Raw genomic sequence first — 16,886 nt, 5'->3', positions numbered from 1 at the left:
GTGCGCTCAAGTATCCTCAATAAAACACTTCAAGAATTCTGAAAAAAACATTGTTATTTTGTGAGATATGAGCAGGTTTTTATAGGCGGTGTAAATAAAGTTTTAATATTAAAAATTAAGTCAATGACTAGGGATGATTTTGAGATCCTGTGCCAATGAAATCAGCATAAATAGAGTCTCAACAGCTAGACAGTGGCGTGCGCTCAAGTGTCCTCAATAAGACACTTCAAGAATTCTCAAAAAAACATTGTTAGTTTCTGAGATATGAGCAGGTTTATGCAGGCGGTTTAAATAAAGTTCTAATATTAAAAATTGAATCAGTGACTATGTATGATTTTGAGGTCCTGTGCCAATGAAACTGATATAAATAGAGTCTTAACCCCTGGACAGTGGCGTGCGCTCAAGTATCCTCAACAAGTCACAACAAAAATTTTCAAAAAAAAATTGTTAGTTTTTGAGATCTTAGCTTATGCAGGTGGTTTAACCCTTATGTGACTGGAAAGGTATTCGGGTACCTTTTCAGTTTTCAGATATGAATATCTTTTTAACTCACCTTTGATGAAGCTTGTACTTTTGTGATATTTCTTAATTTGGTTTTTTTAATTTATTGTTAAAATTTGAAATTATTTTTTTTTTATTTTCAAAGTAAATAAGGTGTAAAAAATTTTCACCCATAGTTGACTGGATGGTTACCCGGGTACCTATACTATGTTTATAACACTAATAAAATTTTTAAGAATTAAATTTATATGTTTTATTATATATACAGTAATAAGAAGTCATAGAAAATTGCAGTGAGGTACAAATTAACGCAACATAGCAAAAAAACACTTAAAAACATTACTTATGAATTACAGTTTTGACAAATAATTTGAGCCACTGAATGCTCATTACAAACTGGTTTGGAGCACGATTTACAGGCTTTACGAGTTTTTCTCTGTTTATGGGTTCGCTCTCGGCATATTTGGCAACTACCAACCACCTTTACACGTCCAGATGCATCTTGTTCACAAACTGCTTGTTCTCTAACTGGATTATCTAAACGAACAGGCATTCGTCGGTGAAGTACCATTTCTATAGCCTGACGAGTAAAATAATTACCAACAACTTTTGGATCTTATTTGGATACTTGACAAACACAGCTCATTACCAAGATCTTTTAAAAATCGCCGACGTTGCTCAGTAGCTTTGAAAGAAGGATTAGGTTCCTTGTATATACAATAAGAAGCTAAACTAGCAACGTCAATTATGTTGAAAAAAAATGCTAATGGCCAGCGATTTATTCTACGTTTGACAGTATATTCACATAGCATTTGGTCCATAGTGTCAACACCAATATCTGTTAATTTCAGGCTTTGCAACAGAAGTATTATCTACTTCGCCTGTTGTGTGCATAGTTGATAAAAAAATCACTGCCTTGTTTTTTTTTGGAACATAAGAGCACAATGTAGCATCTTTGTTGAATGCAAAAATGGTTGAATTTATGGCTCTATCTTCTTGCATATTGGAAGGTAAAAACGTTTTATTTTTTCTAACTGTTCCTACTAAAGTCATATTCTATGAATTTAAAGTACGAGCAAGTTGCAAACTTGTAAAAAAATTGTCTGTTGTGATATTTCTTCCTGATCCCTTATAATGTGCAACTAAATCCAATACTGTTCTCTCACCAATATTTGCCTGACGTTCACCACCTTTCCGGTATATAGCTGACCCTTTAGAGGATAGGAATTTATCGCATCACAAGCCCAAAAAACCTTTATTCCATATTTCGCTGGTTTCGAGGGAATGTACTGGGTAAACTTAGTGTGTCCTCTATATGGAAATAATTGTTCATCTACTGTAAAACACTCTGTTGGTCGATAATTTTTTGCCAAATTTGAATTCAGCATAATCCAGATATCTCGAATTGGAGCTGCTTTATCTGTCTTTGCATGTTCTATACGCGTATTCTGGTCATCAAACCGAATAAATCTTAGAAACATTTTGAAGCGATCATGAGGCATAGCTGCGCGAAACAAAGGGAGCGAATCCATCTTCCACATTTAAGAAATATGTTCTTTATTGAACCTATGTAAACCAGCAGTAATTAGAATTCCGAAAAATGCATCTAGTTCTACATCAGTCAATGGAATTAATGCTTTTGGAGAAAATGTTTTCGGCAGCTTAGTTATTGCCAATAACCTTTGGTTATCTCCTCCGTAACTCTATTCCTTTTTTTATTGCTATATTTTAGAATCAGGGTACACATTTCTGGGGATATAATAGTTTTGACGACTCAAAAACGACTTAAGGCTGGTGCACCACTTTTTTCACGCAAAATATTTCGACCTACCGTTTGTCGTTGTGGTGTAGGTGAGTCATTCTACTGAGTGCCATCTTTACTTGTCCAATGGAATTGTGAAGCTAAATCTGGATGAACGTCATCATCATCATCATCAGACTCCGAATCTTCTAGCTCTACAACAGGATCGTTTTCAACATCAGAATCCTCGCCCTTTCCATCTGACAGTTATGGAATATACTCCTCTTCATCAGAAGCAATAAATGGCTCTTCTTCTTCATCACTTAGGTGTTCTAAGGCTTCTTCTAATTCCGAATATTAATTCCTATTATTATTTAATTTACCTCCTTTTGTACTCTGTATTAACTTTGACATTTTACCTATTATGTAAAGATAATAAATATATTTGTTTTACTTGTCTTCCGCCATCTTCCTCTTGCACTATCGCTTCGACTAGGACCGGCCTCACTATCCGACATTTTAACGTATAAAAAATACTTTAGATTTAACTCTACTCAAGTAGGTACAACGCGTTACTGACGAATATGAACTGATCTTGTGCAAAAACATAAACAGTCCGAGGCGCCAGAGATAGGGAAAAACCCACACAGATGTGCATGTTTATAGTTAAGGGTAGAAATGCACAGAATAAGCCACGGCTCTATATAAAATACATAGTAGGTACCCGGGTACCCACGCCGTCCTTAGAAGGTGTTTTTTTCCCAGTCACATAAGGGTTAAATAAAGTTTATATAATATTAAAAATTGAATCAATTACTAGAGATGCTTTTGAGGTCCTGTGCCAATGAAACTATCATAAATAGAGTCTCAAAAGCTGGACAGTGACGTGCGCTCACGTGTCCTTAACAAGACACTTCAAGAATTCTCAAAAAAACATTGTTAATTTGTGAGATATGAGCAGGTTTATGCAAGCGGTTTAAATAAAGTTCTTATATTAAAAATTGAATCACTGACTAGGGATGATTTTGGGATCCTGTGCCTATGAAACTAGCATAAATAGAGTCTTAAAAGCTGGACAGCGGCGTGCGCTCAAGTATCCTCAACAAGACACTTCAAGAATTCTCAAAAAAACATTGTTAATTTGTGAGATATGAGCAGGTTTATGCAAGCGGTTTAAATAAAGTTCTAATATCAAGAATTGAATCACTGACTAGGGATGATTTTGTGATCCTGTGCCAAAGAAACTAGCATAAATAGAGTCTTAAAAGTTAGACAGTGGCGTGCGATCAAGTATCCGTAACAAGACAGTTCAAGAATTCTCAAAAAAACATTGTTAGTTTGCGAGATATGAGCAGGTTTGTGCAGACGGTTTAAATAAAGTTCTAATATAAAAAATTGAATCAATTACTAGAGACGATTTTATGGTCATGTGCCAATGAAACTATCATAAATAGAGTCTTAAAAGCTGGACAGTGGCGTGCGCTCAAGTGTCCTCAATAGGATACTTTAAAAATTTTCAAATTAAAATTGTTAGTTTTTGAGATATGAGCAGGTTTGTGCAGGTGGTTTAAATAAAGTTCTAATATTAGCAATTGAATCAAAGACTAAAGATGATTTTGGGATCCTGTGCCAATGAAACTAGCATAAATAGAGTCTCAAAAGCTGGACAGTGGCGTGCGCTCACGTGTCCTTAATAAGACAAATTAGGAATTTTCAAAAAAACTTTGTTAGTTTTTAAGATACGAGCAGGTTTATGCAGGTGGTTTTTGCAGTTCTAATATTAAAAATTGATTCAGTGACTAGGGATGATTTTGAGGCCCTATGCCAATGAAACTGATATAAATACAGTCTCAACAGCTGGACAGTGGCGTGCGTTTAAGTGTCCTCAACAAGAAGCATTAAGAATGTTTGAAATAAAATTGTTAGTTTTTGAGATATGAGCAGGTTTGTGCAGGTGGTTTAAATAAAGTTCTAATATTAAAAATTAAATTATAGACTAGGGATGACTTTGAAGTTCTTTGCCAATAAAACTAGTGGAACTAGAGTCTTAAGACTTGGACAGTGGCGTGCGCTTAAGTATTCTCAACAAGACACTTTAAGAATTCTCAAAAAAACATTCATACTTTGTGAGATATATAGCAGGTTTATGCAGGTGGTTTAAATAAAGTTCTAATATTAAAAATAAAATTATTGACAAAGGGTGATTTTGAAGTCGTCTCCTAATAAAACTAGCAGAGTTAGACTTTTAAAAGTTAGACAGTGGCGTGCGCTCAAGTGTCCTTAATAAGGCACTTCAAGAATTCTCAAAAAAACATTGTTGGTTTGTGAGGTACGAGCAGGTGTGTGCAAACAGTTTAACTAAAGTTCTAATATTAAAAATTTAATTATAGACTAGGGAAGATTTTGAAGTTCATTGTCAATGAAACTAGCATAAATAGAGTCTTAAAAATTATACGGTGGCGTGCGCTCAAGTATCCTTAACAAGACACTTCAAGAATTCTCAAAAAAACATTGTTGGTTTGTAAGATATGAGCAGGGTTGTGCAGGCGGTTTAAATAAAGTTTTAATATTAAAAATAAAATTATTGACAAAGGGTGATTTTGAAGTCGTCTCCTAATAAAACTAGTAAAACTAGAGTTTTAAAAGTTAGACAGTGGCGTGCGCTCAAGTATCCATAACAAGACAGTTCAAGAATTCTCAAAAAAACATTGTTAGTTTGCGAGATATGAGCAGGTTTGTGCAGACGGTTTAAATAAAGTTCTAATATAAAAAATTGAACCAATTACTAGAGACGATTTTATGGTCAGGTGCCAATGAAACTATCATAAATAGAGTCTTAAAAGCTGGACAGTGGCGTGCGCTCAAGTGTCCTCAATAAGATACTTTAAAAATTTTCAAATTAAAATTGTTAGTTTTTGAGATATGAGCAGGTTTGTGCAGGTGGTTTAAATAAAGTTCTAATATTAGCAATTGAATCAAAGACTAAAGATGATTTGGGGATCCTGTGCCAATGAAACTAGCATAAATAGAGTCTCAAAAGCTGGACAGTGGCGTGCGCTCACGTGTCCTTAATAAGACAAATTAAGAATTTTCAAAAAAACTTTGTTAGTTTTTAAGATACGAGCAGGTTTATGCAGGTGGTTTTTGCAGTTCTAATATTAAAAATTGATTCAGTGACTAGGGATGATTTTGAGGCCCTATGCCAATGAAACTGATATAAATACAGTCTCAACAGCTGGACAGTGGCGTGCGTTTAAGTGTCCTCAACAAGAAGCATTAAGAATGTTTGAAATAAAATTGTTAGTTTTTGAGATATGAGCAGGTTTGTGCAGGTGGTTTAAATAAAGTTCTAATATTAAAAATTAAATTATAGACTAGGGATGACTTTGAAGTTCTTTGCCAATAAAACTAGTGGAACTAGAGTCTTAAGACTTGGACAGTGGCGTGCGCTTAAGTATTCTCAACAAGACACTTTAAGAATTCTCAAAAAAACATTCATACTTTGTGAGATATATAGCAGGTTTATGCAGGTGGTTTAAATAAAGTTCTAATATTAAAAATAAAATTATTGACAAAGGGTGATTTTGAAGTCGTCTCCTAATAAAACTAGCAGAGTTAGACTTTTAAAAGTTAGACAGTGGCGTGCGCTCAAGTGTCCTTAATAAGGCACTTCAAGAATTCTCAAAAAAACATTGTTGGTTTGTGAGGTACGAGCAGGTGTGTGCAAACAGTTTAACTAAAGTTCTAATATTAAAAATTTAATTATAGACTAGGGAAGATTTTGAAGTTCATTGTCAATGAAACTAGCATAAATAGAGTCTTAAAAATTATACGGTGGCGTGCGCTCAAGTATCCTTAACAAGACACTTCAAGAATTCTCAAAAAAACATTGTTGGTTTGTAAGATATGAGCAGGTTTGTGCAGGCGGTTTAAATAAAGTTTTAATATTAAAAATAAAATTATTGACAAAGGGTTATTTTGAAGTCGTCTCCTAATAAAACTAGTAAAACTAGAGTTTTAAAAGTTAGACAGTGGCGTGCGCTCAAGTATCCATAACAAGACAGTTCAAGAATTCTCAAAAAAACATTGTTAGTTTGCGAGATATGAGCAGGTTTGTGCAGACGGTTTAAATAAAGTTCTAATATAAAAAATTGAATCAATTACTAGAGACGATTTTATGGTCATGTGCCAATGAAACTATCATAAATAGAGTCTTAAAAGCTGGACAGTGGCGTGCGCTCAAGTGTCCTCAATAGGATACTTTAAAAATTTTCAAATTAAAATTGTTAGTTTTTGAGATATGAGCAGGTTTGTGCAGGTGGTTTAAATAAAGTTCTAATATTAGCAATTGAATCAAAGACTAAAGATGATTTTGGGATCCTGTGCCAATGAAACTAGCATAAATAGAGTCTCAAAAGCTGGACAGTGGCGTGCGCTCACGTGTCCTTAATAAGACAAATTAGGAATTTTCAAAAAAACTTTGTAGGTTTATGCAGGTGGTTTTTGCAGTTCTAATATTAAAAATTGATTCAGTGACTAGGGATGATTTTGAGGCCCTATGCCAATGAAACTGATATAAATACAGTCTCAACAGCTGGACAGTGGCGTGCGTTTAAGTATCCTAAACAAGATACTTCAAGAATTCTCAAAAAAACATTGTTAGTTTGTGAGATACGAGCAGATTTATGCAGGCGGTTTAAATAAAGTTCTAATATTACCAATTGAATCAAAGACTAGGGATGATTTTGAGGTCCTGTGCCAATAAAACTGACATAAATAGAGTCTCAACCGCTGGACAGTGGCGTGCGCTCAAGTATTGTTAATAAGGCACGTTAAGAATTTTCAAAAAAACATTGTTAGTTTGTGAGATATGAGCAGGTTTGTGCAGGCGGTTTAAATAAAGTTCTAATATTAAAAATTTAATTATAGACTAGGGAAGACTTTGAGGTTTATTGTCAATGAAACTAGTATAAATTGAGTCATAAAACTTATACAGTGGCGTGCGCTCAAGTATCCTCAATAAGACACTTCAAGAATTCTCAAAAAAACATTGTTAGTTTGTGAGATATGAGCAGGTTTATACAGGCGGTTTAAATAAAGTTCTAATATTAAAAATTGATTCAGTGACTAGGGATGATTTTAAGATCCTGTGCCAATGAAACTAGCATAACTAGAGTCTTTAAAGCTGGACAGTGGAGTGCGCTCAAGTGTTTTCTATAAGACACTTGAAGAATTCTCAAAAAAACATTGTTAGTTTTTGAGATATGAGCAAGTTTGTGCAGGCGGTTTAAATGAAGTTCTAATATTAAAAATTGAATCACCGACTAGGGATGATTTTGGGATCCTGTGCCATTAAAACTGACATAAATAGAGTCTTAAAAGCTGGACAGTGGTGTGCGCTCTAGTGTCCGCAACAAGACACTTCAAGAATTCTTAAAAAAACATTGTTAGTTTTTGAGATATGAGCTGGTTTATACAGGCGGTGTAAATAAAGTTCTAATACTAAAAATTAAATCAATGTCTAGGGATGATTTTGAGGTCCTGTGCCAATGAAACTGACATAAATAGAGTCTTAAAAGCTAGACAGTGGCGTGCGCTCAGGTGTCCTCAACAAGCTACATCAAAAATTTTCAAAAAAACTTTGTTAGTTTTTGAGATATGAGCAGGTTTGTGTAGGCGATTTCCATAAAGTTCTAATATTAAAAATTAAATTATAAACCAGGGATGACTTTGAAGTCCTTTGCCAATAAAACTAGCATAAATACAGTCTTAAAAGCTGGACAGTGGCGTGCGCTCAAGTATCCTCAACAAGACACTTCAAGAATTCTTAAAAAAACATTGTGAGCCTTTGAGATACGAGCAGATTTGTACAGTCATAAAATAAGTCAACACATAAAATCAGATTGATTCTGTTGATAGCATGCAAGTGAAGCTTGTGAGTCAAAATTCTCTTCAACTCATGGACACAGGTGTTCATATTGGGCAAATCCTTGGGTCAAAAGTGACGAGTTAGAAAGAGACAGACTATTCTTATACAATAAACCCAACTCTACCTGCATCGCCATCTATTGACCATAAAAAACAATCATGTGACATATGCCAGCAGTGACATTGAGAGATCTATCTACATGCTGTCCCCTCCAAGGTTTCTTTTGACGTGGCATATTTTAAAGCCCAGAAGAATTATTCGTACCTCATTGTTTCAATTGATAGAGGACACATGACACATGACTTTGATACCCAAAGAAACTCCTTGGGGTTCACAGGCGGCAAAAAATCAAAGAAGAATATAATAAAAGTTATGAGAAATGCATGAAAAGCTCCTTTGGACTCGTCTACTTCTATAAGACAAAGAGAGACACATTCACTGCTTAAAACCTCAATGGCAAAGCAAAGCATTGCTGTTCTTGTCACACAGACGAAAAGAAGGGTTCTCTCCATCTCTCTTATATCCTAAGTAAATGGGATCAATTAAGAGAGATTCTATTGGTATGCAAATGAACCTCGTAAGTCAAAATCTCCTCCAACTCATGGAGACAGTGCGTCAGACTGGAAAAATCCTTGATTCCTTGCCCTAGAGCCACATCTTCTCACACTAACAAGTTAAAAAGAGACACTGTTCCATATAATAGTTTACATGCGGTAAAAGATTGAAGAAGAATCCAGTGGGGGTAGTGACAACGCAGATAAATACCTCGCCTACATCAGAAGAGAGACATAACATTCATTGGCATTAAATTATCGTCTTTAATGAGCAGTAGGAGAGACACTGAAGAGGAGAGAGACGCAATCACCTTTAAGAATCTCAATGGCAAGACAATGCATTGCCATCCTTGTCACACAGACGAGAGGAAGGGTAATCTTCTTCCCTCTTACATCCTAAGTCCATGGAACCAATTAAGATTAATTCTCTTGATATGGAAATAAAATTCTCTCCTCCAAGTCACGAAGAACCAGTCAAACGAACTATTACGGTACTATTGACCTCAACGAGTGTTGATGTTCCTCGGGCGCGATTCTCCGAATGATCTTGACGACCTTGATTGACTTGACCCTAGAATATCAAGTTTATTTTTTTACAACAATCGTGTGCTATATAAGATTTTGCATCAACAAACGCAACAACAAGGTTTCAGGTGCATCTGACGATCTCGAGAGATGGTAAGACATTTTTTTTTAATAAAATCACTTATGATCATCAAACGCTTGCAGCAGAACCGCCAACTTTACCTGCTGCTGTTTTTAATATCACTTGGGGTGCTCCATGGAAAACCCTTGGAAAATGTTAAGGACACTCTTATCAACTATGACGTCAACTTGGAATTGCCCGACGGATTCCATTACAGGTAAGTTGCAATATCTGTCACCTATCAGAAACATCCTAAACATCTTCTTTCAGTTCTCGAACAAATAAAGGTGCTAGTGCAAAAGTGAGAGAGATAGAATCCAAAGATGACCCGACTATAGAAGAAATCTATGGCGTTATATATGACGGATCCAGTGTTCAAGTGTCTACTGAGGATGATGAAAATGGCTTTAGGCCACACGTGGTGGAAATGAATTTACCTGAGACGACCACTGTCATTATCAGGAAGACCGAGCCAGAAATTGACACTGCTTGTTTGGCTTCTTTGAGTGGTGGAGGTTGTGGTTGAACTGCTTTTACTCTATGATATTGATTTTTAGCAAATATATTTATCTTCAAATTCGTCCAATCATTTCCGACCAATGAGCAACAACAGCTTTACTAGAACTTGGCACCGTTGTCTTGAATCTGTCATTAGTGTCAATAACGTCAAGTTGAAAAGTGTAGGTTACATCAATAAGGTCCTAGAGCGCATGCTTATTATCCTAGAGCTTGTTAGTCTCAGGAGTAACTCGACAAGATTAGAAGTAGAGACAGGAAGTAATAAAGAAGCGAAGGCTGCTTTCGTGAGGTTTCTGCGTCAATATTGTCACTTGTCAATGCTGTCAATGTAAATAATCAATGAAGGGATGTGATAATTTTTAGTGCATAGTTGACACATGTAGTGCAATGGAAGAAACTACTAATGGAAGCTAATGGATAGATGTCCACTCCTTCTACTCCCACTTCTTTGATCAAAGGAGAAAATTGATTTTTTTAAAAGGAAGTCAATGTTATATTTGTCGATTAGCCTTATGGATCTTTTAACTTTGAATAACTCTAAATGTACATCTGGTGTTAACCAAAAATTAATGTTTATTTAACTATCCTGTGTTGCTTGGGCTGGAATAAAATTAAGTATTACGTAAAATGAGAAATTACAAAAAAGGCCTGGAAAGGGTGAAAAATTATCCTAAAAGTCTGAAAAATAGGACAAAAAAATTAATGATTAATTAATTATATAAGTAGTATCATCCACTAATCCAAAGCATCTGAAAATGTCAATTTTCACCATAAATTGATCAAAATTGATCTCATAGAGGGCACCACCTGCATTCACATAAAAAAAATTGAGACAGCTCATCAAATCGTTTAATTTTTATTGTATGTGTTCTTGTTTTAATCAAAACAGGTGTACGAAATGAAAAAAATCATGCAAAAAAAATCAACAATTTATTTGACCTCCCACATAGGAATCGTGGGCTCTTATGACCCCCCGGGCGCGATTCCTCATACATAACCTTGCAGATTTGCATTTTTTCAGTTAAAATATTAATTTTATTACGCAAAATATCTTCAGTTATATAAGATAAGCATCACTAGAACCATCCATTTACGGTTACACCTGCATGCATCCTAACGTAAAAGATCATGGTAAGTCCAAATGTTGTAATCAATTTTAATGATTAAACTAATAACATTCAATTATTATTATAGAAATATCGAGAAATATTAATTTATTTCTTTTTAATATTATTTGGGGCCCATGGGAAGCCCCTGGAGAGCTTCGTCTTGACCCCTTTTATCATCAAATATGAGGCCAAGCTGGGATTACCCGATGGGTTTTATTACACGTAAGTCAATTATTATTCATAGAAATTCTAATAGAAGAGGGATACATGTCAATTGTCAACTGTCACCTGTCAAATATTACTGGTGATAGCTGTCAGTTCATTTGGCAGTTCATTAATAAAAAATTAAAAACCGTTTTTTCTGAATTTTTCGAAATGACTGTGTAAAGATTTTAGTCCAAAATCGAAAAAAAGTGAAAAAATCGGGTTTTAGTTAATATTAGGACAAAACTTATCATAACCTTTCTTAAAGGTTTTTTAAAGGGGTATCTAACAGAAAAATAAAAAGTCTAAACTTTTTCATAGATGTCGCGATAATCGATGTTTAATTTTAACGGTTTTTCTTCATTTTCTCCAGTTCTATGGCAGATAAAATCGATCCGTGTAAACGTACTTATACCTTGTGATATTCCTCACAAGTTTTATACAAGACAGAAACTCGTGAGACCAACAGTTAAATAATAAAAAAATAAAAAACATTTTTTTTCGAATTTTTAGTTGCCATACCAAAATTTTAGCCCAAAATCGAAAAAATGCAAAAAATTGCGTTTTAGTTCATTTTAGGGTAAAATTCATAATGACCTTTCTTAAAGGTCCTTTGAAGCTGTACCCAAAAGAATAATAAAAAGTTTGATTTTCCCCATAGAGGTCGCGATATTTAAAATTTTATTCCAACGGTTTTTCTCAATTTTGTCTGGTTCTACGGTAGATAAAATCGATATGTTTAAACGAATAGATACTTCACAACATTCCTAATAACTTTTATTTAAGACAAAAATTCATCAAAGTAACAGTTTATTAATGAAAAAAAAAAAACTTTTTTTTCAGAATTTTTCATGGCTCTCCCTAGTTTAAGCGACAATTTTGGTCCAAAATCAAGTGAATGCGAAAAAATCGGGTTTTAGTTCATTTTAGGGTAAAATTCATAATGACCTTTCTTAAAGGTCCTTTAAAGCTGTACCCAAAAGAACAATCAAAACTTTTAATTTCCCCATAGAGGTCGCGATATTTAAAATTTTATTCTAACGGTTTTTCTCAATTTTCTCTGGTTCTATGATAGATAAAATCGTTCTGTTTCAAGGTATGGATACTTTATAATATTCCTCACAACTTTTATTTAGGACAAAAATTCCTCAGACTAATCGTTTATTAATAAAAAATTAAAAACTTTTTTTTCAGAATTTTTAATGCCTCTCCCTAGTTTAGGCGAGAATTTTGGTCCAAAATCGAGAGAATGCGAAAAAAACGGGTTTTAGTTCATTTTAGGGTAAAATTCATAATAACCTTTCTTAAACGTCCTTTGAAGCTGTACCCAAAAGAAAAAGAAAAAGTTTGAATTTCCCCATAGAGATCACGATAATCGACATTTTATTCTAACGATTTTTCTCAATTTTCTCCGGTTCTATGACAGATACAATAGATCTGCTTAAAGCCGCAGATTTCTCACAAAATTCTTCATATCTTTTAATTAAAACAAAAATTTATCAGAGTGATAGTTAATAAGCAAAAAACTAAAAACCATTTTTTCCAAATTTCATTAATTTCATGTGAATAAAAAATACCTGGAAGTCTTAACAGGCTCTTTGATACTTTCTGTTAAGTCAATTTTTTTAAAACCAGATTTCAGACGTGCGTTTTCATGAAAAAGTTTTCAATTTCACTTTTTGTTTTATGTCTCTATGTCTAATAGTGAAAAAGTTATCTCAAAATTTGAAAATCACCCAAATTGTAGAAATGGCAAAAAACACAAATGTTACTTTTTCTCAAAAACCATTGGTTTTCCAACCAAATGTATATCTACATAAAAGATGCCAATTAATTAGTTTTCTATTTCACTTTTTGTTTCATGTCTCTATCTTTAATAGAAAAAAAATATCCCAAATAGTGAAAATCACCCAAATTGTAAATATGGCAAAAAACACAAATGTCACTTTTTCTCAAAAACCATTGGTTTCTCAACCAAATGTATATCTACATAAAAGGTGCCAATAAATTAGTTTTCTATTTCACTTTTTATTTCATGTCTCTATCTTTAATAGAAAAAAAGTTATCCCAAATTTTGAAAATCACCCAAATTGTAAAAATGGCAAAAAACCCAAATATCACTTTTTCTCAAAAACCATTGGTTTTTCAACCAAATGTATATCTACATAAAAGGTGCCAATTAATTAGTTTTCCATTTCACTTTTTGTTTCATGTCTCTATCTTTAATAGAAAAAAAGTTATCTTAAATTTTGAAAATCACCCAAATTGTAAAAATGGCAAAAAACCCAAATATCGCTTTTTCTCAAAAACCATTGGTTTTTCAACCAAATGTATATCTACATAAAAGGTGCCAATTAATTAGTTTTCTATTCTACTTTTTATTTCATGTCTCTATCTTTAATAGAAAAAAAGTTATCCCAAATTGTAAAAATGGCAAATAACTTAAATGTCACTTTTTCTCAAAAACCATTGGTTTTTCAACCAAATGTATATAAAATGTGTCAATTTTATGTGACATAAAAGGTGCCAATTAATTAGTTTTCTATTTCACTTTTTGTTTCATGTCTCTATCTTTAATAGAAAAAAAGTTATCCCAAATAGTGAAAATCACCCAAACTGTAAATATGGCAAAAAACCTAAATGTGACTTTTTCTCAAAAACCTTTGGTTTTTCAACCAAATGTATATCTACATAAAAGGTGCCAATTAATTAGTTTTCTATTTCGCTTTTTATTTCATGTCTCTATCTTTAATAGAAAAAAAGTTATCCCAAATAGTGAAAATCACCCAAATTGTAAATATGGCAAAAAACACAAATGTCACTTTTTCTCAAAAACCATTGGGTTTTTAACCAAAAGCATATCTATATAAAAGGTGCCAATTAATTAGTTTTCTATTTCACTTTTTATTTCATGTCTCTATCTTTAATAGAAAAAAAGTTATCCCAAATTGTAAAAATGGCAAATAACTTAAATGTCACTTTTTCTCAAAAACCATTGGTTTTTCAACCAAATGTATATATACATAAAAGGTGCCAATTAATTAGTTTTTTATTTCACTTTTTATTTCATGTCTCTATCTTTAATAGAAAAAAAGTTATCCCAAATTTTGAAAATCACCCAAATTGTAAATATGGCAAAAAACACAAATGTCACTTTTTCTCAAAAACCATTGGTTTTTCAACCAAATGTATATCTACATAAAAGATGCCAATTAATTAGTTTTCTATTTCACTTTTTATTTCATGTCTCTATCTTTAATAGAACAAAAGTTATCTTAAATTTTGAAAATCACCCAAATTGTAAATATGACAAAAAACCTAAATGTGACTTTTTCTCAAAAACCATTGGTTTTTCAACCAAATGTATATCTACATAAAAGGTACCAATTAATTAGTTTTCCATTTCACTTTTTGTTTCATGTCTCTATCTTTAATAGAAAAAAAGTTATCCTAAATAGTGAAAATCACCCAAATTGTAAATATGGCAAAAAACCCAAGTATCACTTTCTCTCCAAAACCATTAGTTTTTCAACCAAATGTATATCTACATAAAAGGTGCCAATTAATTAGTTTTCCATTTCACTTTTTGTTTCATGTCTCTATCTTTAATCGAAAAAAAGTTATCCTAAATAGTGAAAATCACCCAAATTGTAAATATGGCAAAAAACCCAAGTATCACTTTCTCTCCAAAACCATTAGTTTTTCAACCAAATGTATATCTACATAAAAGGTGCCAATTAATTAGTTTTCCATTTCACTTTTTGTTTCATGTCTCTATCTTTAATAGAAAAAAAATATCCCAAATAGTGAAAATCACCCAAATTGTAAATATGGCAAAAAACACAAATGTCACTTTTTCTCAAAAACCATTGGTTTCTCAACCAAATGTATATCTACATAAAAGGTGCCAATAAATTAGTTTTCTATTTCACTTTTTATTTCATGTCTCTATCTTTAATAGAAAAAAAGTTATCCCAAATTTTGAAAATCACCCAAATTGTAAAAATGGCAAAAAACCCAAATATCACTTTTCTCAAAAACCATTGGTTTTTCAACCAAATGTATATCTACATAAAAGGTACCAATTAATTAGTTTTCTATTTTAATTTTTATTTCATGTCTCTATCTTTAATAGAAAAAAAGTTATCTTAAATTTTGAAAATCACCCAAATTGTAAAAATGGCAAAAAACCCAAATATCGCTTTTTCTCAAAAACCATTGGTTTTTCAACCAAATGTATATCTACATAAAAGGTGCCAATTAATTAGTTTTCTATTCTACTTTTTATTTCATGTCTCTATCTTTAATAGAAAAAAAGTTATCCCAAATTGTAAAAATGGCAAATAACTTAAATGTCACTTTTTCTCAAAAACCATTGGTTTTTCAACCAAATGTATATAAAATGTGTCAATTTTATGTGACATAAAAGGTGCCAATTAATTAGTTTTCTATTTCACTTTTTGTTTCATGTCTCTATCTTTAATAGAAAAAAAGTTATCCCAAATAGTGAAAATCACCCAAACTGTAAAAATGGCAAAAAACCCATATATCACTTTTTCTCAAAAACCATTGGTTTTTCAACCAAAAGTATATCCACATAAAAGGTGCCAATTAATTAGTTTTCTATTTCACTTTTTATTTCATGTTTCTATCTTTAAAAGAAAAAAAGTTATCCCAAATTTTGAAAATTACCCAAATTGTAAATATGGCAAAAAACCCAAATATCACTTTTTCTCAAAAACCATTGGTTTTTCAACCAAATATATATCTACATAAAAGGTGTCAATTAATTAGTTTTCTATTTCACTTTTTGTTTCATGTCTCTATCTTTAATAGTAAAAAAGTTACCAGAACTTTTAAAATTTAGCAATTAATCGAGATTTATTTTTAACGGTTTTTCTTGATTTCCTTTGGTTCTATGGCAGATAGAATCGAGACGTTTAAACGTGCGGGTACTCTATGATATTCGTCATATCTTTTATTAAAGCCAAAAATTTGTCCAACCCAACCAAAACACCGTTATCGTTACGTTTATTAATATTTCCTAAGACATTGATTGAAGAATTATTATTTCCTGAGACATGACTAATATTCCATTAAGATATTGACGTTTTTGACAGCTTACGACGTTGACAACTGACAATCAAAACAAAATTCGCGTTTGCGCAATTGTCGCTGGTTAATGCCCTGTTTTCACCAACACACTGGCACCTTGTCTTTGTCATCTGTGACCTGTGTCAAACAGATGACAGCTTTCACTAAAATATTTCTGGGTTTTAGTGTTCAAACCAGTGACGGCGTTAACACCGAGGTGACTGGGAAAATCGACTCCAAATCAACCCTAACTGTGGAAGGAAAATATTTTCTCATAGCGCCTGATGGGACAAGGACTGAAGTAACTTATGAAGCAGATGATAATGGATATAGACCACATGTTGTACAAACGAAGCCTCTGGTGGTCTCCAGCCCAATACCTGCCGACTGTTTAATTTCTTTGGGCGGTGGGGGTTGTGGCTGAACGATCAGATCACCTAATAGTGTTTTAATAAATTATTCTGGATAAATGTGGAGTTTCTTTCAGTCAATATTAAGTTTGACTGACGTGTAAATGACCTCAATAGATGAAATGTATGTGTATAGATTTCAAATAACTGAAGCAAACGGGTGCAAGAGAACAGTAAAT

The 16,886-nt window shown here is 32.8% G+C and overlaps 1 protein-coding gene and 1 long non-coding RNA gene across 5 annotated transcripts in view; one reads left to right on the top strand and one right to left on the bottom strand.

The window, feature by feature from the left end:
- The window catches only part of LOC126747264 (uncharacterized), a 176,300-nt gene that overhangs the window by 26,799 nt on the left and 132,615 nt on the right, over nt 1-16,886 (bottom strand). The window lies entirely within an intron of this gene.
- On the top strand, nt 9,196-16,840 carry LOC126747266 (uncharacterized). Its single transcript, XR_007664139.1, has 5 exons — nt 9,196-9,403; nt 9,455-9,588; nt 9,642-11,021; nt 11,085-11,221; nt 16,484-16,840. It is a non-coding gene; the product is annotated as an uncharacterized LOC126747266 (long non-coding RNA).

This window comes from Anthonomus grandis, chromosome 19 (assembly GCF_022605725.1).
Source record: "Anthonomus grandis grandis chromosome 19, icAntGran1.3, whole genome shotgun sequence".
Classification (NCBI taxonomy): domain Eukaryota; kingdom Metazoa; phylum Arthropoda; class Insecta; order Coleoptera; family Curculionidae; genus Anthonomus; species Anthonomus grandis.
Note: the sequence above shows the minus strand (reverse complement) of the source record. Positions and strands in the feature narration are given on the sequence as shown.